Raw genomic sequence first — 22961 nt, forward strand, 5'->3', positions numbered from 1 at the left:
GTTGGGTTCTGGCCCTGTCTCTGTTACCAACCAGCAGCATGTCCTTTGATGACCCTCTTCAACTCGCTGCTCTCCCCACCTTTCCTCATTTGTAGGATGAGGAGATTGGGCTCAAAGATCTCCAAGATCCTTTCCAGCTTGGAAAATGTGATTTTATAACATAAATGGGGGTGTCTTGGCTAGTCATCTGATATTAATTTGAACTTCAAATCATTCTGATAAACATTTTCAGGCTCCGGAGGTGGACTGAGGTGCATTTATGAAATCCAAAGTGACCTCTTCCAAACCCCAAGTCTACACAAGGTTCGTGGCCTTGGGGAGCTATTTGGAGTCTCCAGCCAGGGTGATGATCCAGATTTTGGTGCCACTGACAATGAAAGTAGGCTCATATCTGGCTGGATCCTGCAGTAAAGAGCACATGGAGTATTTCATTTCCCTTTTTAGCTGGACGGAGTTCAGTTCAAACAGAGAGCTGGGAACTCCAAATGAGGACATGGTGATTTGACTGATGATCTGTCAGGAACATTAAAACTTTTCCAAGGGATGCTCCGGACCTTAAACTGTACCAGCACAGGCCCGAGTCTAAGCCATCAGAACGGACTCCGAGACCCTGATTTGGTGGTGTTGGGAAGAAATAGGACAACTCCTACGTGGGACCCTCTTGTAGGAAAGCTGGTCTACAGCAGTCTCTGACCCCATCTCCAACATCTGCTGCTGCTGTTTAAAGAAAAGCTCGGGGGGTGGCGGATAAAGTGAGAAAGTTTTTCTTGTAAGAGAATATCATCAAAGCAGCCATGACAATGGATAGCCTTCCTTCTCTTGACTGTAGAGCGAATTCTTCTTTAAGAAAACAGTGTTCACAAAGATTTCAATTCACAAAAGGAAGGGTGAGGGGGAAAGGGGACTCTTCACTCCCCGAAAGGATTTACTGTTAAGTTCATTTAAGTCAGGTGGGGCGTCCTAACTGGCTGCTCACAGGCTGAAAGGAAGCCTATCTGTCTGGTTGCCGCAATGGGCAGCTGTCTGGATTCTTAATTAATTAAATTTGTTTATCTATTTTAGAAACAGGTTATCGTTCTGTTGCCCAGGCTGTAGTGCAGTGTCATGATGATAGCTCACTGCAGTCTCGAATTCCTAGGCTCAAGCGATCCTCCCATGTCAGCCTCCCAAGTAGCTGGAACTACTACTCTGCCCAGCATATCACAATTTTTTTTTTAAAGGGAGGGGAACAGATTAGTCTTTTCATTCTAAAAATGTGTGAGTCTATAATGGAACTCTAAGAACAATATAAGAGAATAATGTAAGTGCCAAATATAAATTATTTTTTGACTATTTGTGGTTTTGAGATATCAAGGTTACTCACTCTTCACGATCATCATCATGGATGAGAAAGACACCTCATTTAATGAGGTGTCTGAGTGTTTCATGAGCCCATTTTTAGCCTTGGGACCTTTGGTACACTGTATACATCATTTTTACTGCTGAGAAAAAAAGTCTTCCCCTTGTCATGAATGTATTGCACACGGTAAACACAGTAAGGGGGCAGCCTCACATTGGAAGTGTTGGAGAAAACAGTTTTATCAGGTGAAGATTGCAGGGTTTTTACTGCACTGAACATTGACTATGAGCAAACTGCTGCAGAAATACAAGATGCCAAGGGAAGGTGGGGGAGCTAGAATGGTCCCTGCCTTTGTTACCTGAAGTCTCCTTTTAGAGAGAGAAAATGTTTCCACCCAGAAATGTCTAGTAACAGGAGGCAGGAAGTGGCCTATGGGGATGAGGAGTGCTTCCAGGAAGGAAAAATCCCTATCAGTTGATGCTTGGGAGAGACAATGAATAGTGAGTCCGGCAGGGTGTGGTGGCTCACATCTGTAATTCCACCACTTTAGGAGGCCAAGGCAGGAGGATTGTTTGAGGCCAGGAGTTCCAGACAAGCCTGGGCAACATAGAGAGGCCCTGCCTCTACTAAAAATAAAATACCTAGCCACATTTGGTGGCACATGCCTATTGTCCTAGCTACTTAGGAGGATGAGGAGGGAGAATCACTTGAGCTCCTTGGGAGGCTGAGGAGGGAGGATTGCTTGCTGGGCAACAGAGCAAGACCCTGTCTCTAAAAAAAAAAAAAAAAATAGCGCGTCTGTAAAAGTTCTCAAAGAGATGTGATTTCAGGGTTTGTGAGCTCAGGGATAGAGGTTCTGAAGGTGAGAGGGCTGGAGAGGATGTGAGGATGATGGTTTTCAAAGCCAATCTCAGAATAGCTGGGGATTCCGGGAGGTCACCTGTTAGGGCTTCCTGACCTCAGGAAGATGCTGGGAGTGCAGGGTCAGGTTACCCAGGATGGGATGCATGTCAGTCTCAGTCCATCCAAAGCCACGTTCAGAAGCATAATGAGAAGGAGGAAATGCCTCTGGGTTCTGATAGATGTTTTTATAGATGGCTATGAAATTGATCTGGAGTACGTTTTTTTAAAAAAAAATGTGTAAATGTTCTCAAACTTCTACAATTCCTTGCCTTGCTAAACTCTTTTATTTATTGAAACACCTTAATAAAGTCATCTTTTAAAAAAAATGTGCAAAGATGGGGCCTTAGGAAATATTGAGAACAAATCTTTTGTCATTATTGAGTGAGATAGATTGTAAATTTTCTCTTGATGAGTAAGGAAACGGGAGCTTGGGGACCCTCAAACACAGAGAGAAGGGTCCTGGTGGAGAGGGCCCCATGGAGAAAAAAAGGCAGGGAGAGATCCCAGGAATGGGAATGGATGCGTCAAGGAAGTGATACCTGATGTTGCATTATTACCGATTCCTGTGCTGTACTCCAGCCCATTACCAAACCCTCGGTAAAATTACATTGCTGTGTCCATGGTGCTGTGGGGGACAGAGGAGGAGAGGTAGGGACTGATGTGGGGCAGACACAGAGAGCAGCAACAGGAGCAGGTCAGCAGCCAGAAGGGGAGTAGGGGAGATGGTGAGTGGGCAAGCCCCTTGGAAGTGCCAGGAAGTTTGAGGATGGTGCTGGGCTTCACGCTGGGAGATGGATACATTTTGTTCCGTCATTTAAGGAAAGGGCCTCCAGAAGGTTGAAGGAGACACGGTCCCTGCCTCTAAAGCTGGCAATAACCCAGTTAAGGGGAGGAGGCATGCGTGTGCATAGAAGCACACACACGAAATGTACCTGGTAACTCAGGCAGCAAATGCGAAATGCCCATTCACTGAGCAGAAAAGATAGGAGGGCTATGAAAGTTTAGATTACTTTGGCTGGGGCCAGTGGCAGTGCTGGTAAATGTTTAACAACTGCCTGGAAAGAAAATAAAAACTCCAATTTGTAGCATTTGCCAGTTTTCACGGTGTAAATACCATACTTCTACCATGGTCAATTTCAAGTTGCCAGGTTGACTCATTAAACATGGAGTTGGGGAGAGACGCACAAGAGTGCCTTGTCACAGAGTAGTTCCACTTTAAAGGTGCAATAGATGTAAATGAACCTGAGCATAGATTATAGCAAAATGTATTATAATTCAGAGGTGATGAGTTCTGGACATTTCCTACCTTAGTTTTTAATACAATTTATTTACTTGTGAGTTTACATAACTTAACTTTTAGTAATGCCTGTGTTCCATAACCAGCTCACAAAATTCATGAAATATTAACAATTGGTTCTTGTGAGCTGGTGTGAGCCATCTCTAGTACATTGCTGGCTGAAATGTCAGGGCAGGCTTTCTGGAGAAGATGGACTTAAAACTGGGCTTTGAAGGATGAAGAGGAGTTTAACAGGCTTGACAGAAGTCACTCTAAGCAAAATAAACACATGGCAAATGAGTGGCCAGAAAGGCAGAAGGCATGAATAACAAGGATGAAGTTTTCTCCTATTTCTGTAATATTTTAAGGTTAATAAAGTACTTTTTAAACAAACAAAAAAGGGATGGAGAGACCAAGTATGCATTAAATACACTTGTTAGGCATTTAAAATACATAAACAAAGCACCAAATATTCACGATATGCTAAATATACACATGATATGAGGCACTCACTATTCATGAGGTCTAAAAATGGTCCCTTTGCTCACACCTCAACTCTGGTCCTCAGAATCCCTGCCATCAGTGGGGAAGGCTGGTGAGGCAGGGAGAGAAACTGGATAGATATACGAATATTGCAAAATCCAGGGCTCAGCTTATGTTGTCCTTCACTCTGCTTACATCTGAACCCATCTCTTTCCTCTTGTTTCTTGCTTTTTAAGTTGATTTAATAAGCTGTATTAGTTATCTATGGCTGTGTAACAATTATCCCCAAACTTAGTGGCTTAAAATAGCAAACATTTATTATGTCAAAATTCCTGACTGTGTCCAGATTCCTGACCCCCAGAAATTATGACATAATGACACAAAGTCTGTCCCAAGGCTCTAGTCAAGGTCTTGGCCAGGGCTGCAGTGATCTCAGGGCTAACTGGGAGTGATCTGCTTCTAAGCTCACTTAAGTGGTTACTGACAGGATCCACCAATTTCTCACGGGCTTTGGCCAGGGGCCTCCCTCCATTCCTTGCTATGTGGCCTCTCCATAGAGCAGCTCACAACGTGGCAGCTGCTTCCCTCCCAGTGAGAGAGAGACACAGCAGCAGAGGGTGAGCAGGACTGAAGCCAGAGACTCTGTAGAACCCCATCTCAGAAGTGACACCCTATCACTTTTGCCAGATTCATTAGAAGTAAATTGTTAGGTCCAGGCCGGGCACAGTGGCTCACGCCTGCAATCCCAACACTTTGGGAGGCCGTAGCGACCTCCTCACTTGAGGTCGGGAGTTTGAGACCTGGCCAACATGGCAAAACCCGGTTTCTACTAAAAAAACATGGTGGTGCATGCCTGTTGTCCCAGCTACTTGGGAGGCTGAGGCAGGAGAATCACTTGAACTGGTGATGCGGAGGCTGCAGTGAGCCAAGATCGCACTACTGCACTCCAGCCTGGGCGACAGAGCAGTGAGACTCTGTCTCAGGAGAAAAAAAAAAAAAAAAAAAAGAAATCATTAGGTCCAGGCAGTACTCAAGGGGAGGGGATTACACAGGGTGTGAATACCAAGAGGTGACCGCTGGGAGCTGTCCTAGAAGCTGCCTACCACACGATGCTCTGTGACCTTTGATTGAGCCTGCTCACTAGTGAACTTGAAAGTAGTCATTGAATCTAGATAATTCCCATACCACAGATCTCAGTCTTTCTCACTCTAAGTCTCACAACAAGCTTGATATGTAGGTATCATCATTATCATCATTTCCATTTTTTTAGCTGAAGATACTGAAGCATTGAGAGTTGAAGTGCTTTCTCCAACCCTACACAGCTAGTAAGTCAAAGACCCAAACCTTGAACCCAGATCTCCTCACCTCCAGGCTGTGGCCTTTGCCTTTTGCCATATTGTCCTGGGTTGAAGTGTCCTCTCACCAAATTCACGTGTCCCCAGAACCTCAGAATATGACCTTATTTGGAGCTAGGGTCTTTGCAGATCCAATTAGTTAAATAAAGACAACGTCCTACTGGATTAGGGGTGGGCCCTAAATCCAATGACTGTCCTTATAAGAAGGCTGGCCAGGCACAGTGGCTCACACCTGTAATCCCAACATTTTGGGAGGCTGAGGCGGGCAGATCACTGAGGTCAGGAGCTTGAGACCAGCCTGCCCAACATGGTGAAAGCCCATCTCTACTAAAAATACAAAAATTAGCCAGGTGTGGTGGTGCATGCTTGTAATCCCAGTTACTCCAGAGGCTAAGGCAGAGGAATCATTTGAACCCGGGAGGCAGAGGCTGCAGTGAGCCAAGATTGCACCACTGCACTCCAGCCTGGGTGACAGAACAAGACTCCATCTCAAAAAAAAAAAAAAAAAAAGAAGGCCATGTGAACACACAGAGACACGTTCGCTGGGAGAGCACCATGTGAAGAGGGAGACAGAAACTGGAGGGATGCCACAGCAAGCCGAGGAATGCCACGGTTGGCCCACAACCACCAGGAGCCAGAAACAGTCATGGAAGTGTTCTTTCTTAGAGCCTTCTGAGGGGGTGTGGCCACACCTTGATTTCAGACTTCCAGCCTCCAGAATATGAGAGAATAAATCTGTGTCGTTTTAAGTAATCTAATTTGTACTAATTTGTCATACCATCCCTGGAAAATCCATACATGTATTATCTCTAAAAAGAGATTCCAGCTATAGACTGCCTCAATATCTACAGTGTTGAGGGAGGACACTGTTCAACCCAGGACAAGATGGCAGAAGGCGAAGGCCACAGCCTAGTGGTTGCGGGCCATCCGTGGCAATCCTTGCGGTGGCATCACTGTAGTTTCTGTCTCCCTCCTCACATGGTGCTCTCCCTGGGTACCTGTCTCCGTGTGTGTTCACATGGCCTTCTTTTTTTTTTTTGAGACAGAGTCTCGCTCTGTCGCCCAGGCTAGAGTGCAGTGGCGCGATCTCGGCTCACTGCAAGCTCCGCCTCCCTGCGCCATCCTCCTGCCTCCCTGCGCCATTCTCCTACGCCATTCTCCTGCCTCAGCCTCCCGAGTAGCTGGGCCTACAGGCACCTGCCACCACGCCCAGCTAATTTTTTTTTGCATTTTTAGTAGAGACGGGGTTTCACCGTGTTAGTCAGGATGGTCTCCATCTCCTGACCTCGTGATCTGCCCGCCTCGGCCTCCCACACATGGCCTTCTTATAAGGACAGTCATTGGATTTAGGACCCACCCCTAATCCAGTAGAACTTCTTCTTTACTTAACTACATCTGCAAAGACATAAAAAATTAAGACAGAATTTCTAGTGGGTCAAAATGCACAGATACCCTAGGTTAGGCCCCATCTTCTAGCCCCTGAGGCTCCATCTAGAACTCAGTCTTCGCTTTTCCTCTCCTGGTCAGCACATATCCTGTCTTCTCTAATTCCAATCCAGCATCCCCAATCCAGGGCTGGGGGAGGAAAGGGGACACAGGGAGGAGATTTGTTGCCTGTGATCTCAGACGATAAACATAACAGGACACAGGCATGAGGATGTGATATTTTCTTTCTTCTCCCATGTGACAGGCCAAAGATTAAAATCTCTCTCCCCTTCTCCCACTCATGCTCTTGAACTTGAATGCACTTGAACAGTTTGTTCACAGCAGCTTCATGTCTGTGTGTGAGTGCGAGAGCATGTGTGTAGTTTTTGGTAGTCTCTGCTGCTTGTAATTATGCTGGCTTATAACAAGAAGCAAAGGTCAGGGTTCTGCTGGAAAAGGAGTGGGTGTAGTGGGACCGCTGTGGGACGTGTCCTTCTGTGCATCCAAGTTGGTAGGCTCACACAGAGGAATCAGCAACATTCTACAAAAGAAGAGGGAGGCCAGGTGCGGTGGCTCATGCCTGTAATCTCAGCACTTTGGGAGGCTGAGGCAGGTGCATCACTTGAGGCCAGGAGTTAGAGACCAGCCTTGCCAACATAGTGAAACCTCATCTCTACCAAAAATACAAAAATTAGCAGGGATTGGTGGTGCATGCCTGTCATCCCTGCTACTTGGGAGGCTGAAGCAGGAGAATCACTTGAATCTGGGAGATGGAGGTTGCAGTGAGCTGAGATCACACCATTGCGCTCCAGGCTGGTGACAGAAAGAGACTTTATTTCAAAGCAAAACAAAACAAAGAAAGAAAAGAAAAGAAAAAAGAAGAGGGAGGCAGAAAGGATGCTCTTCAGATTCAATGCCATGGCAAGGGGTTTGTGCTCAAATTGCAGTTTTTGAAATGCAAGAATTCCCTCTTGTGGGAGCTCAAATAGCTTACCATGTGAAATTATGATTAAGGTTTAAGTATTTTTCTTAAAATGGGACTCAAAAATGCCTGCCACTGTTTGGCTGATCTGGTGAAAGCAGCCATACCACTTAACTTTCACAGGGCCCAGTGACTAGTAATTCACAATTTGTGGTCCAGTGGGCTCTCAAGCTGGAAGGGACCTTAGAGATGATCCAAACCCACTCCCTTGGCAAACACAGAAGCAAAGGCACAGAGATCCACTTCAGTCCCTTCTCTGTCCTCTCCCTGTCCCAACTAAGTGGACAAAGAGCTCTGCTCTCCATTTCTCTCCCTATTTGCTTCTCTGCTATCTTCTCCATAAATCCACTTTTCTGCCTGCACAGTCTCTGACCCTACATCACTCAGAGTTTAAGTTGTGCGCTCCCGTGCAGTGTAACCATCCATCCATCCATCCTTCCATCCATCCTTCCATCCAGTCTCCTGTTACAATGTATCTAGGTTTGGAAGGGTGACACCCTCAACCATGTGTTAGCTACTTCTTCATCAATTACTTGAAGCCCTGCTTTGGACCAGATCCTACATAGGTGACACAAAGCTGCATAAAGGTGTCAAGGAGTGCTGGGCTGTTGGGCTGAACAGGAGGTGGAATATGATGAATATCACAAAATAGGCACCAACAAAATGCTCAGGGGGTATTCTCAGGGGAATTCAGAGCAAGTTTTGGGGATGAGTGGGAAGAAGCTTGGAGGGGATCCTGAGGGGCTGGGAGAGAGGATAAGAGACTCTTTGTTTTATTTTTGAGACAGAGTTTCACTCTGTCTCCCAGGCTGGAGTACAGTGGCAAATCTCGACTCACTGCAACCTCCGCCTCCCCAGTTCAAGCGATTCTCATGCCTCAGCCTCCTGAGTATTACAGGTGGGACTACAGGCATGCGCCACCATGTCCAGCTAATTTTTGTATTTTTAGTAGAGATGGGGTTTCACCATGTTGGCCAGGCTGGTTTCAAACTCCTGACCTCAAGTGATCCACCTGCCTCATTTGGCCTCTCAAAGTGCTGGGATTACAAGTGTGAGCCACTGTGCCCAGTCCAGAGACTCTTTCTTACCCTGTGTGAGCTCTGCTACACTGGAACTCAATGGCTGGGGACCTGAGACTCAAACCATTATAGGCAGAAAGAGTCTTTAAAGTCTTTGCATTTTAGCTTTATAGGTAAAGGCACCCTTACCCTCTCTTTCCCCAACAGCTTAAAGAAAAAATAAGTCAACATTTCTCTTTGGATTCATACAAATCCTTTCTCTCTATGTATGGAACTAAGTGGCTCACTGAGAGGCAAATACCCACTTCATCATGGACAAATTTAACCTGAAATTAAGAAGCATTCCAGGGAATGGCCTAAAGTTATCCAGAGCTTCACTTAGCCTTGTAACCCTGACCTATGTCCCTATGTTATCACAGATGTCTTTATTTCCTCAAAGACTTTGCCTTACTGATATCTCAATTCAAATTGTCAAGGTAATTTTAAAATATGTTATATAATATACATACTTGAAGTGCATATACAAGTTTAAAATAATTTTGTTACAAACAGACATTTTCTTTCAATAAAACTTACTTTGTTCATCCAAACACACTTTGGGGCACCAACTTATACCAAACATTAATGGGGCACAAATGCCAAGAGTCACTGGAATGAAGCATGGTGTACCAGTTTTCTGGAAATCAAGCAGAAACTGTGCCTTCTCCCTACTGGAGGTGTTTCCTTTTTAGAAACAAGTCTTTGAGACTTGAAACCTATTCTATAAATCAAGTAATCAATATAAGCTTTATGGCAAACTCCCTTAAATTCCATGACAAGGAACTCTGAGGCATGGTCCCAATGCTTTTCTTGATTGATATTGTCTGACATAAGGTTCAGTAAACCTTCAGCCTTGAAAATATTTTAACCTGAGGCATGTGGCCTGTATTTGCCTTTCCTCTGGTGCTTCCAGCACTTGGTGGGCTGTGTTCTCTCGTTCTTCAAGCTTGCCCATGCGTTATATGAACAACTTCAGAGCAAGGCCCAGAGAAGTTTGATGACCTTTTCTAAGCCAGGGAGTAAGATGGGATGCCTGAACCTGGCCTCCAACATCACAAGTTTATCAGGTGGTCATTCATACCATCTTGGGCTGCGACGGACCTAAGATGGCCTATTTTGTGCCAACGCTCTTGTTTTTCAGATAAGGAAACCAAGGCCCAGAGTGGCTTTTCTTGATCATCCAAAGCTATGGAATCTCAGATTCTTAGAGTCAGAAGGTACATTAAGCCTTTAGTTATCCAGTTTCACTTCATACCCAAAGGAGAAACACTTTCCACACACTCTCTGCCAGGTGATCATCTGGCCTCTCCTTGCACGCTTCTTGCACTGGGGAGTACATAATTTTTTTCTGACTTTTCTGTTTACGGACATGTCTAATTGTTGTCAAGTTCTTCTCTATAATCAGAGGAAATCCACTTTCCTGCTGCATCCACTGAAAGCTGCATTCCAGAGATTCCAGAACAAAACCTGGTGTCTTCTGGGTTCCAGAAGGGTTGCTCTCCCCCTGGCATCCCTTAGCCTGACTGAACCATTATGTTTCCTGGAGAGTTAGGGCCAGATTGGCTTTCAGTAGCATGGCTTAGCTAGCTATGTTTATTTATTTTGCTTTCATTTATTAATGATAACCATCACCTTCTATAAGTCCCACCCATTTCCCTTCCTTTTCTGATGTGCAGAAAGCTCTTATTAGAACATCAATGAGTTCACTGCACTCTTTAAAATCAAGGTTCAGAAAAAAGCTGGAGTGTGCTTCTCTTGACAAGGCTGCTTGAGTATAATCATAGCTCTGTCACAAAATATGCAGGCTTATAAGGGGTTGTCAAATTTTTTCCTGAAGTGGGAGATGTTTGGGAAAAATTTTTTTGAAAGTTGACTGAAAAAGAACAAAAAGAAAAAATCAAGGACCAAATGATTTTATGCAAGTTTTGCACAGCTACAATTTGCAAACTTTGCTTTGATTAATGAGAATGCAGAAGACTCCTGAAAAAGAGAAAAATGAAGTTCTGAGCTGCACACGTAGTCATGAGTCTTGACCTTTCCATTTGATGAGGTTTCTATTATCTTAACCTAGTGAGGAAGCAAGTGATATGAATGAACTGAAAGTATTAATTTTCAGCCATCCAGATTCAAACTTCTTGTTCTGAAAGGAAAGATATCCAAGGTGATCATTTAATAAACATGCAGGTTTCTTTAAGCAATGTTCTGCTCAAATGATTCCAGTTATTACATTACATTCCACACCATGACTTTGGAGGACTTCTGGATTCTTAAGCATTAAAGTTTTTTAAAAAGTTTCTTTTAAAACTATTTGGATTTATGTCTCAACATAAAGGAGAAAAATTCAGGTCTTTTTGAGTTCTGCAGATGGAATCAGTGAAAGGTGTCCTGGTTTTCTTCATTTCTCAGGCAAGCCTCTTGGATTTCCTGTGGACAGCTGCTTGTACCTCCGAATCCTAAATCAATTCGTCTCTGGCCTAAGCATCTGGTTTCTTCAAGGGCCCTCACAGACACAGCTCCACATCACATAGCCCTTGGAGGAGCAATTTTAAGGAGGACACACTGTAAGTAAACCTGGCACTGAGTGGTTTCTCTATGGCTCTCAGATTGTGACAGGGACAGTCCTGGAGTCCCTGGGGCATTACTATGTCCCTGGGGCATTAATGCATCACTCCCTTACTTTTGAAGTGGAATCTCCCATGCACTCCAGTGATGATTAAGCCTCCTGTGGCCGCTCAGCTTAAGATTTCAGATCTCTTCCTGGCTTAAAATGCACTTTTCGTTTTTCGCCAGCCCTCTTCTGTCACTCCTCTTTGCCCTGAATTAGAAGCATATCAGCAGACAGAGTCACAGAACCTTAAACTGCCCACATGGCAAATTTCTATCTTTTAGTTCTCCAGTTAACTTCTTCTTTCCCTTTCTTTTTCGCCAAACACCAAGGGTAAATGAGATCACTCTCTGGGAAGAGCATGAAAACCAGCTCACCCTTTCCTCCAAATGAGAATGCAATCCCACCCTTTAAATTTCCCAGCAATTGTAATGAGGATTATGAACAAGCACTGCAGACATCAATTTTCAAATGAAATGTAAGAAGAACCCTTTTAAGTTCCTAATCCTAATTGTAGACTAAGGCAGTATTATTGGAGTTGATTTTAAAAACCAGGTTGATGATGCCTCAAAATTAAGTTATATTGTACCTGCACATGCAAAAGAAAGGGACATCAAAGAGGGAGTCAATTTGGATGGCAAACAGAAATAAATGCCGGGCTGAGACATTGAAGACATCTGGCCTTTTTGGAGCCCGATGTTTATTTCTTAGGTGGGGACAGTTAGAAACTTTCGTGAGAGCTGGCTGTGGCTTTGTTATGTCCTCCTCTCACTACTGTGAGTTTATTTCTGTGGTTGTCTCATTTCCAGGGCTGAAATGATGTATTGCTTGTTTAATTTGTCACTCTCTGTAACTTTTTTTGTATTTTAATAAACAAAAGTAGTCTTTTAGGCAAGAAGTCAAGGTTGATCTAAATGCATGCAGTCAGAATTAGACTATTTTTTTTTGTATGTAAGTCTATGCACTCTTCACTTGGATGAAATCCCTAAAGAATAACATTTGGTGAAAATGAAATGGCAGAACAATAAAGTAACATTTTATGTATTCAAAAATATTTACATCAAGAGGATTTCGTTATAGCTTAAATTTAATAGAATTTTTAGCAAGTTAAGCAGAATTTAGGAAGTGTAGTTTCAGCAGTGGTAAGAATCAAATAGCTTTCCTAGATTATAAAATCTCTGACTATAAGTTTTATCCAAAGATTCATGTTTTCAATTTTAAGCAATTAAAGAGATCTTGGGGCTGGGTGCGGTGGCTCATGCCTGTAATCTCAGCACTTTGTGGGGCCAAGGTGGGCAAATCATGAGGTCAGGAGTTCGAGACCAGCCTGGTCAACATGGTGAAACCCCGTCTCTACTGAAGATACAAAAAATTAGCCGGGTGAGGTGGCACGGGCCTGTAATTCCAGCTACTCGGGAATCTGAGGCAAGAGAATCACTTGAACCCAGGAGGCAGAGGTTGCAGTGAGCCAAGACTGTACCATTGCACTCCAGCCTGAGTGACACGGTAGGACTCCGTCTCAAAAAAAAAAAAAAGGAGAGATCTTGGACATTTTAAAAGTCTAGTTTCTTCATCACGTAAAACTAAAGCCATAATTTTACACTTAGATAGTTCTTCGTAACAATTGAGCCACAGAATTAGACTATTTTAAAGGAAATGCAGTTTCATTACTTTCAACCTTGAGCAATAGAAAATTGCTCAGAAGAGGGAGTCATTTTGGGATTTGCTCAAATGGAGATATGACATTTGTAGTTAACATGTCATTTGTTTTATAGACTTTGAAGTGTTTTGAATTTATTCTCATATGTAATTTTAACACTGCCTCCTATCATCTTTTTATACTTTGATTTATCTCTATCCAAAATATGTCAGATCCTAAATTGATAACACTTGAATAAAAAGGGTTTTGTTGCCCATGATGAAGCAGTGTCAGTGGCTCTAGTGTTGGGCAGATCTGGGTTTGAGTCCTGGCTTGGCAGCACTGGCTGGGTGACTTTGGGTGTGCCGTTTACCCTCTCCTGGGCTCCGTTTTCTCAATGGTAAATGGGAATAATGACAGTCCTTACTTCCTGGTGATGTTGTGAAGATAAGATGACCTAATGCACATTGCCACTTACAACAGGCCTGGGAACGTACTGTAAAGAACAAGAGCTGTTATCCTGAGATTTCTGGGAAAATCAGAGAGTCCCTGATTCATCAGGCAAACACCTGAATCTGAAAAGTCTCTACGCGCTGTAGCACCCTTCCTAGGAGGACACCAGAGGGCAAGGGCACCTCCTGCTGTGCCCAGGTTTAAACTCTGGGTGAATAACAGATTTAATTTCATGAGAAGCAAGCTCATTTTGTTACAGGTATGGAAACATTTTATCAATCTTCAGACAAAGTGAACAGTAGATGAAAGGATGCCATTTTTTCCATTTTTTTCTGATGTGTAGGGTGAGAAAATTGCAGTGTGAGTTTCTGAGCAGTCTCAGAGGCCCCTATGTTACAATAAATAAGACCATGCTGGTGTTCATCACAAAGGAAGAGCCCTGGACTGGGCTTTCTCTACACGCGGGTTCTAAACCCAGTTCTGCTGCTGTCTTAGTCCGTTCAGGCAGCTGTAATGAAATATCTCACACTGGGTAATTTATAAACAACAGAAGCTTATTGCTTACAGTTCTGGAGGCGGGGAAGTCACCAGAAGATTTGGTGTTAGGTGAGAATGTGTTCATCATAGATGATGCCTTCTTGGAGCCTCCTTACATGGCAGAAGGGGCTAGGGCGCTCCCTCAAGCCTCTTTTATAAGGGCACTAATTCCATTCGTGAGGGTGGAGCCCTCATGACTTAATCACTTCCTCAAGGCCCAACTCTTAACACTATTGCATTAGGGATTTAGGTTGCAACATATGAAATTTGATGGGACACACATATTCAGACCATAGCAGCCACTAACAATACGGCAGTGGATAAATACCAAGCTCTATGGGCCTGACTCCCCAGAGCATATGATGGTTCCACTAGTCAGTCCCCATGGTCCCTTGGGCTTCTGAGTCCACAAAACAGCTCTCACAGGTGTAACTTCCCACTCTGGGGAGGAATAAAGGCATTAGATGACAACATGGGCCCGTCTAATGAAGCCTGCCTTACAAAAAGGTCTAGGGCAAGAGGTGGTTTACCTCCCAGATATGTAATCCAAGGGAGAGACCCGTCTTGGCTGTGCTCTGGGGTGCCACAAGGCAGGCCTGCCATCATCTAGTGCTGCTGCCCAATATCAGGCTGTTGGGCACTGTGGTTAAATTGGGGTGGAGGCAGGAGGTCCTCTACTTGGCAAAGAAACAACAGTGATTATTCAGATGGATGATAAGACTTACCTAATGCTTGATCAGAGTGATGGATGGTCTTCCAGGAACTTTCCATATTTAGTTCCAACAGGACATCCTTGTCTCCATGTTGCAAGCAGCAGCTATCTCTCAGTGGAAGCACGTGCTGCTGTTTCTTCCTGACATGGGTTTATGTGACACTGTTACACTTGCTCCACCTGAAAGCCAAGTCCACTTAAAATCAAACATTGATCTCTGTTACTTTTAGATGAGGGAGCTGCCTTTTGCAGCTCAAAAAGGAGGCCGAGCTAGGCGGATCGCCTGAGGTCAGGAGTTTGAGACCAGCCTGGCCAAGATGGAGAAACCCCGTCTCTACTAAAAGTACAAAAACTAGCTGGGTGTGGTGGTGCACACCTATAATCCCAGCTACATAAACCCAGCTGAGACAGGAGAATCGCGTGAACCTGAGAGGTGGAGGTTGCAGTGAGCTGAGATTGTGCCACTGCACTCCAGCCTGGGCGACAAAGCAAGGCTCCATCTAAAAAAAAAAAAAAAATTATATTCACCAATAACATGATCTTAAATACAGAAAATCCCAAGGAATCCACTAACAAACCATTAAAGCTAATAAAAGTTCAGCAAGGTTGTGGGATAAAGGATTAAGATACAAACATCAATTGTACTTGTGTACAATTGCAATAAACAATCAAAAAAAAAACTTAAAGAATTCCATTCCCAATAATTCCAAAAAAATCTTAGGAATAAATTTATCAAAAGAAGTACAAAACTTCTCCCTTGAAAATTACAAAACATCACTGAAAGAAATTAAAGACCTAAATTAAAGGAGAAACATGCCATAGTCATTATTATGATGGTAATATTTCCCAAACTGATCTATAGATGCAATACAATCCTTATCAAAATCCCAGCTGGCTTTTTAAATTGACCATAAACGTGACATTCATTTTTCGACTCTCAATTGTATTTCATTGATTCATATGTCTGGCTTTATGCCAGTACCATACTTCCTCGACTACCCTAACTGTAGTAATTTTTAAAATCAGGAAGTATCAGTCTTCTAACTTTGTTCTTTTTTTAAGATTGTTTTGGGCATTTTGAGTCCCCTGAATTTACACATGAATTTTAGGGTCAGTTTGTCAATTTCTGCAAAATAGAAGCCCTTATCTTTTTCCTGATCTTGGGGAAAAGTATTCAGTCTTTCACCATTAAGTACAGTGTTAGCTGTGTTCTTTTTCATAGGTGCCGTTATTGGGTTAAGTTTCTTCCTATTTCTAGTTTATTGAGTGTACTTATTATGAAAAGGTGTTAGATTTTGTAAAATGATTTTCTGCATCTACTGATATTACTATGTGATTTTTTCTTTTTGCTTTTTATTCCACCGATATGGTGTATTGCATTGATTAATTTTTGGATGTCAAACCAACCCTGCATTCCTGGAATTAATATCACTTGGTCATTATTCTGATACCAACTAGTGTGCTACATTTCATCTCTGGCACTAACCAGCCAAACTTGGTTCACATGCCACAAGTTAAAGGACATGGTCCACAACAAGATTGCCCTCACTTCAGATCAACTGACTACAAATTGGGGACTCACATGACCCCATTGGGTTAATTCACTAGAATGATTCACAGAACTCAGAAAAGCACTATACTTATTACAACCAAATATAGAGTCATGTAGGGTGAGGTTTGGGAGGGTCCTAAACACATAACTTCTGTGCTTTCTCCCTGTGGAATCAGGGTATGTCATTCTCCTGGCACATTGATGTGTTCACCAACCCAGGAAGCTCCATTGATTGTGTCCAGGGGTTTTACTGAGATTTTATTACATAGGCATGCTTTATTAAACATTGACCATGTGATTGAAGTCAATCTCCAGCCTCTTCCCAACCTGTCCTTGGAGGTTGGGAAGCCAGGCTAAAATCATATGGCTCCAAGCTCCACCCTTCTAATTACATGGTTGATCTTTGCAGCTCCCATCCTGAAGCTGTCTCGGGGCACACAGTGAGTCACTTCATTAGTACAAACTAAGGTGTGTTCTAAGGGGCTCATAAATAAAAAAAATACATTTTTATCACTCGGAATTCCAAGGGTTTTAGAATCTCCATACCAGGAACCCAGGGCAAGGACCAAAATCTTTATTAGACAACAGTCATAAATTTTTTAATGGTGGCTATTCCTCTTCCCCATACATCTCATCCCCCTTCCCTGCTTGTCAACTTTTTTTTTTTTTTTTTTTTTGAGACCGAGTCTCACTCTGTTGCGCAGACAGGAGTACAGTGGCTCCATCTCAGCTCATTGCAACCTCCACCTCCTGGGTTCAAGCGATTCTCCTGCCTCAGCCTTCCAAATAGCTGGGACTACAGGCACCCACCACCACAGCCAGCTCATTTTTGTAGTTTTTTAGTAGAGACGGGGTTTCACCATGTTGGCCAGGCTGGTCTCCAACTCCTGACCTGAAGTGATCTGCCCACTTCGGCCTCCTAAAGTGCTGGGATTACAGGCATGAGCCACTATGCCCGGCTAACAGTCATAATTTAAAAAATGTGTTACTAGATACAGCTTGCTAGTATTTTTCACTGAGGATTTCTGCATCTATATTCAAGCAATATTGGTTTGTAGTTTCCTTTTCTTGTGACGTCTTTATCTTGTTTTGGTATCAGGCTCATAGGATGAGTCGGAAGGTGTTCTGTTATTTTTTGGAAGAGTTTTGTGGAGAATTGGTATTACTTATTCTTTAAACATTTAGTAGAAGTTACCAGGGAAGCCATTTGTTCTTTTGTTTGTGGGATGTCTTAAAATTACTAATTCAATCTGTTTATGGGTCTATTCAGTTGTTCTATTTCTTCTTGAGTCATTTGCAGCCTTTTTGTCTTTATGGAATTTTAAAAATTTTTATCTAAGTTAAATTGTTCATAGTATTCATTTGTAGTCTTGTGAGGTCAGTTGTCATGCTCCCTTTTATTTCCGATTCTCTATGCCACTGTTCTGGAGATGGGAGTGAAGTCAGTGCCCTGCTATTTTTGGAGTGATACCTGTGTTTTGTGAGCAGGGCACTAGGTGGTGGTGGCAGCCTCTGGTCCTCTTTGCTTGCCTCTTGGTGTGAAATCGCTGTCCTGCCAGCGAGCTGAGATAAGGGTGTCCAAAGCTCCTGTAATCTCAGCTCGTCATGCCTGGGGAAGAAGCTCCACTTTGTGAGTGGGGGCTTAGTGAAGGGAGAGGACCCCTGGACTCAAGGCTGCCCTCACCTGGAGTTTAGCCTTTTCAACACACAGCTTGGGGAGAGGAAGACGCTGGCAGCCTGCCCCTCCTGGGGAACTCCTGTAGCCCTTTACTCGGAACTGGGGAAGGGGGAGTCCCACCTTCTTGGCCACAGCTGGAGTGGAGCTTCCATCACATTGTTCTGGGGCAGGGGGAGGGAAGGAATGGCTATGACTCTGGTGTCACAGATTCTCACAGTTCTTATCGAGGTTTAGATTTTCTTGAATAAATGTTTCATTAACTGCATGCCTTTGGGACAATTTCCAGAGACTTTAAATAGCTCTTTTAAAAATAATTTTTACCAGTTATGGTTGTTCACTGGAGTTCCTCGTGTGCCATTCAGGAATATACCTTCATCTCCACCATTGGCTGTCCTGTCCACAGAATGCATTAATTCTTGGCTTTATAATTCCAGGTGGCTGTGAACAGTTCAGGGAAGGCTGACAGAAAACATAAGACTGGGAAAGTAGATCTAGCAGGCATATGTGTGGGGAATTAATATTGAACTGAAGAAAATGTTAAAAATATGTAATGATTCACTTTGAAATGAGAAAGTTAAGGTTATAAAGAGCTAGGAAATATGTTCATTGAACAACAAGCGAGTGGAATGCTTACATCACAGAGCAGGGTACAGAGATTAGACACAAGGAATCATCTCCTGGCAGGGCTGTTAAATAAGAATATACTTCCCATAAAGTTTGCAGAATAGCATTTTAAAATAGGCTAGATCCTTATCTTCATATAGTTCATCTTATGAGTGGCTAACATGCAGCTTCTCTATCGCCTCACTGCTTGTGGTAAGTTTTGACAGAAGGGCTTTATTAACACAAATTATTAAAATGACTTCAGTGCTGTACCTTCCACCTACAACACTGAACCACAGCAAAAACACCCAAGGGTATCCTACAACTTATAACAGCAAGGTGCAAGGGAACCAAAGAAGGTTCTTGGCCATGTAGATGATTATCTTGTTCTTCCTCCAGAAAGTTACACAAATAAAAGCAGGTGTTTTTTTCTACTTGACTTTCTGCAAGGCTGACTTAAGTTTACTGTAATACTGCCCAAAGACGAGGGAACAGGGTAAACAGCCTCATTAGCTCCCATGCAACGCTAGGAATTTTAGGTCATGTTAGCTTCCTGAACATGGACAAGCTATTGTTCTTCCTTTTCCAGGATGGGCAGATAAACTATACTTCAAATATTTATCCTATCCTCCTTATCTTGCCTACTCTAATAAGGGACTTGGTTGTGATGTCATTTCCAATGAAATGCCAAATATAGAACCATGTCAATTTAAAGAGATAGATACTAATAAATGAGATGACTCCTTTCAAATGAAAACCCTAAACATCTTAGGAGAAATGCATGCTTCTCATGTGTTGGCAGCATTCCAGAACTCAGCCTTTCTTAGGCATCTCCCACTCTTCAATGGCAGTTCAGTGATTTCTTCAATAAGCGGAAGTAACAGCAGACACATTATACAGTGATAACCTGTTAGTTTCTCTGAGCAACTGAAATTAAAATATGCTTAACATATGCAATCCCAATTTTCAAAGTTTGATGAAAGTTACTACTTACTAAAATGATACCCTAAGATTGACTAGAATTGTGACTCTGGCGTCACAAAGCAGAAACTAGAAACTGCAACTGGTCAAATTCACAAGATATATATATATATATATATACACACACACACACACACACACACACAAAATGTTGGCATACATAATTTAGTATACAATTTGTGTATTGTATATCTCACAAGAGAGATATAAGCATGGTTTAAAAGTTGTGGAGATGGAAAATCAAGACCATCCTGGCTAACATGGTGAAACCCCGTCTCTACTAAAAATACAAAAAATTAGCCGGGAGAGGTGGCGGGCGCCTGTAGTCCCAGCTACGCGGGAGGCTGAGGCAGGAGAATGGCGTGAACCCCAGGGAGGGGAGCCTGCATTGAGCTGAGATCGCGCCACTGCACTCCAGCCTGGGTGAAAGAGCGAGACTCCTTCTCAAAGAAAAACAAAAAACAAAAAACAAAAAAACAAAAAAACAAAAGTTGTGGAGCTGTTTTTAAATAAAAAGCTAAATTATCTGAACTAAAATAAATTTAAAGTGGTTTGAGGAACAGCAAAATGGCCCACAGCAGTTAATGTGAAAACACTTTCTCATTTTAGTTTTATTAAAACTAACGATTTTAAAACTGACTTGAAGCAATTCCATTGCTTATTTTGAGGTGTTTATCTCCCTCTTGGAAAGTAACTAGCCAGCACTGACATGCTACTACATGTTGATGAAGGTTGCCTCACATACTAGAAGGCAGATTTCAAAGGGCAGGAGTGTGGAAATACAGTTGTCTGTCAGTTCGGTGATCTTCTTTGATAATTTCTGCTCCTTAGCAGCTGGCAAGATAAGAAAGGAACACAAAATATCATAAAGATCTAGATGTATTCCAGATGTCATGAAAAAAAAAAAATAAAGAACAGTATATTCCTTGGAAAACTGTTAACACTGAGGTCACAGATTTGTAAAATAGCTTGATTATTGTATGCTGAAAAGCCCATGATTTAAAAAAAAAAAACCCTTCATTTTAATGGAGTTTTAAAATAGCTTAAGTTTTATGTATATAAAGAGTTTTGTAAATATTTTTCATGAACTACTTGTACAGAAAAAAGGGAGGGGAGTGAATTTCACTTTTTTCCCTCAAAATCCTTTTAAGTCTTAAGTTTCTTACCTAGTTAAGAGTTTAAAATATAAATCGAATTAGCAAGATTAGAGTTACACAAAATTGTATCCATTAATAAAGTTGCGTTTGATTAAAAGCATTTTAAATAATTTTCTGAGCCCTATTAAAACTCTGTGTATCTGTAAAATGCACTATTACTTGAATTGGTTTGTAGTGTATGTCTCATTCCAAAAAGTATTATAAAATCTTAAGGCATAAATAACAAATTATTGTTTTGAAATAAAACGAAACAGATTTTTCCATAAATATCTCAAATCACGGTCTCTGAGAATGGCTCAGAACTTCAGGTCATCTGGTTCCATTTTTCCCGATGTGATAAATACTCCGATCAGCCACCTCCCAGACTCTATTTGAAGACATTCACTGGCAGAAAACTCACTCCTCTCCATGGCATGAATAATGCAATGATTTGAGCATTTAGTAGTTGTTAGTCACTGTGTTAAGTGCTTTTCTAACATTATCATAAAATAATTCTGGGGTGTTAATATCCAGATACAGATACGAAACTAAATGTCGATGGAGATGAAGCAATTCTGTTAAGTGACAGTGTCGGGTCAGCTGGCACAGAGTTGGTATCTTAGACACTGCACTAAGCTGTGGCATGCTTACTCTCATTTTATATTTTTCTCCCTATATTCTAAGATAAACATCATAGGTTTTTTCCCCAAACATTTATGTATTCAGCATTCTTATATTCTCATTACAATTCTGGTCACCTTTTCCAGAATGTACACAAAGCAAGCCTTGTGACTGTGAGAAACGGAAGCTATCTTCTTCCTACTTATTTTTTGTGGAGACAGGGTCTCCTTATGTTGCCCAGGCTGGTCTTGAACTCCTGGCCTCATGATCCTCCCACCTCAGCCACCTAAAGTACTAGGATTACAGGTGTGCACCACCACACCCAAACCCTTCTACTCAATTTTGTTCTAAAAACATTATTAATCTATGAAAATTCAAACAATAAAAAATATTGTAGGATCAATAAATACTAGTTCCTCCCTACCCCCTTCCCCAAATTCAACTCTATATTGTTAATTAGGAATTTGTTGTGTCCTACTATATTTCTTTTTTCTATTCCTTTATATATTTCCACAGATCTGTGTGTAGATGCACATATATACATATATCCTGCATATATATATGCAGGCAGTCTTTGCTTTGAACAATTCTGACAGGCACAATTTCAGTTACATGGTTTAAATAACACCAGTCCCCAAACAACACAGTTCAAATTTCATTTCCATGGCATATTAGCTGTAATTACTAAGTACAAACTTCACTGTTAGCTCTTCAACCCACAACTCACTAGTAACAGGTGTGTCCCATGATCAGTAACCAATAATGTCACTTATCTCAAAATCCATCAGTGACTGGTCACTATGCATCTGTTATGCACAGACAGCAACGTGTGTAGTTGTATTGCCTTTTTGTGTCCTGGTGATACAGGCACATGACATTTTACAAAACTGGAGAGTTAAAACAGGGAACTGGCCAAAAAAGACAAAAAAATACAGCAAAGAAATGAAAAGCGGTAACACTGGAAATAAAATTTGGGCTAACTGTGGGAATGCTGATACTGTGCTCTTTGATAGAGACTGTAGGTAAGAAGCCAGAGAAACTTAGTGAAAGGGAACTTAACATTTATCGACATAAGTGAAGATATTGGTTATAATGAAAAGATGATGTCCCGAAGGAAGTGATGCTGGCATAAATAGATCATAGAACTCTTAGAGATATTTTACAACTGAAAGGAATGTAACAATTTGCCAAGGCATAGAAAAGGTACTTGCTCTGTATTGCAAATTACGAGATGCAAGCAAGCCCTGTTCAAATGCTCTTGGTAAGTTTGACAACAACTTGAATTCTCAACATTTGCAATGTTTTAAATTATGGCATACTAAATAAATACTAGCTTTACTATGTCTTTCATTTCCCCATTCATTTATAACTGACAGAGAGCTTTTAATATTTTCACTAATGTTTTTAAAGGTCATGAAACAATCATCTTTTCCTTCATTGGTTGTTAAGATTGCTTTGCACAGCTTCAGCTTGCAAGGTTGGTCATGCATTACTGTGCAAAGCAAGGATGGTTTATAGATGTACATATGTGGATGTGTATAGAGCTTTTAAAAATAAGATTTACTTTTATTCAGAAACTTGTTTTTCACATAACATGTGAGTACAAGTAGATGTCTGATTATT

This window comes from Nomascus leucogenys, chromosome 3, assembly GCF_006542625.1.
Source record: "Nomascus leucogenys isolate Asia chromosome 3, Asia_NLE_v1, whole genome shotgun sequence".
NCBI lineage: Eukaryota > Metazoa > Chordata > Mammalia > Primates > Hylobatidae > Nomascus > Nomascus leucogenys.